Here is a 1,900-nt window from a genome sequence, read left to right as displayed (position 1 = left end):
TTTTGCAGAATTCCTTTTTGATGGCTCTTAAGAAAATGGTGTACTTGGGGGCCTAGGACCCATTCGGCAACAATTTATCCAGTTCCCACCAGGTATCAGGCTCTGTTCTAGGCCCTGCAGAAACAGCTGCTCTGAAGATAGGCCCTGTCTTGTTCTTTGAGGATGGAGTGGAGCTCTTTGGGTGCAGAATGCAGGCAGCAGGTGGAAATCAGAATATTGGGTGATAACACAGGCTGGGTTGGGAAATCCAGATGAGGGGAGGAGAAGAAGAGGGATGGACATCCTTGTGGTCATTGGAGAGAAGGGACCCTGGCTCACTCAGCCCTGGGCAGTGGATCCCATGCTAGGACACCCCCTCCTCTGTCCCTGAGAGGAACTATCAGGAGCACAAATGGTTTTGAAAGCATTTTAATGACTGGGCCCATTGATAATGCAGAGGCTGCAGCCCCAGAAACTCAGACACGGGCAATACGATGGAGTCAACCCTGTTATAAATATTTGATCTTCTGAAACAGCATGCCCGTAAATATTATTTGCTGCCCTGAAAAGTTTTGAGCTCATAATTTTAATTTCCCACATTAGGAGCGTAATAAAGTGGATATGGGAGCATGCTCTCTGGTGATAGTGTTACCAGCAGGTTAAGGGCAGAGCCCTGGGGGAAAGGGTGAATACAGATCAGGTGGTGGAGGCTCAGGGAGCAAGTCAGGCAGCAGGAAGCAGGAGTGCTTAGATGCAGGCAGAAAGAGACTCTTTTGGGAGTTCCCAGGAGACAGAGTGAGGAGTCTGCACTTCATGAGGGCTCCCAGAGAGGTGGGAGACCACTTAGGTGAACATCAGGGATCTGGAACCAGCTCTGCTTCTGATTCATTGACTGGCCTAGGGTTTGGTACAAAGTTGGTCTCACTTGCAAAGGGAACCTACCTTCCAGCAAGTGTGTGGCAGGAGCTGCATAGTGGGTGCAGGGCCTGGGCATGAGGATGCTCAGAAAAGGCTGACTGTGAGCCCATGTGGGCTCTTGCCATAGCAGAAGGGGCTGCTGCTGCCAACTGCCCCCCCACCCACATCCCTCAGCAAGCCCTCCAGATTTTCTAAGGCTGGCTCTTATCCTCCTCCATCCTGACCTGTCCACTGCTGGTACAGACCTCAGCGGAAGCTTACAGTAGCCCATCATAGCCATGCGGTCCTCCTTATTCCTCCCCAATAAGGGGAGTAATGTCTCCCTCAATTTTGACCTGGCTGGCTCCTTCAGGTCTGTTCTGGCCTCTGCCTTGGCGCCCCCCAGCACTCTGAAGCCCTGTCCCTTCCCAGAGATGCTTGTTGGCACCTCCTTCTCCAGGAACCTGGGGATCAGAAATGATGCCTCACTCTTCTCCCTGCCCCCAGAGCCTGGAGAGTGCTTGGGATTTAGTAAAGCACTTTGTTGCTTGTTGAATGAGTAAATGTATCAGAATGAGATTTAAAATTACTAGAGGATTTTCAAATCTGATGTGCAATTCATTCCACTGAAGTCTCTAGGAGCTGTGTGATATGTCTCAGAGGCTCAGGGAGGATGGATGACTTGTTCAGAGTCACTCAGCAAGTTAGGAGCTGAAGCTCACCTACCATTCCCTGGGCCCAAGGATTACAGAGTATTCTGGATCTGGGTTGTCTGAGCTGACTCGGAGCATCTCTTTCTGACTCTGGCTGATTCACCAGCTGAGGGCTTCTACAGAAACATGAGTCCTGGTCTCCTGCAGTCTGGAGTCACTGGGGATGAGGTGGGAGTGGGAGTGGGGGGCTTCCTGGAGCTAAAAGCCGTAGGGAGCCCCCAGGAGCATTGGATCCTATAACAGATCTCTTGAACATCTTGAGTTGTCCTTCCTTCCTTCCGTCCTTCCTTCTTTCCTCCCTTCCTCCCTGC

This window comes from Castor canadensis, chromosome 7 (genome assembly GCF_047511655.1).
Source record: "Castor canadensis chromosome 7, mCasCan1.hap1v2, whole genome shotgun sequence".
NCBI classification, from domain to species: Eukaryota; Metazoa; Chordata; class Mammalia; order Rodentia; family Castoridae; genus Castor; species Castor canadensis.
Note: the sequence above shows the minus strand (reverse complement) of the source record.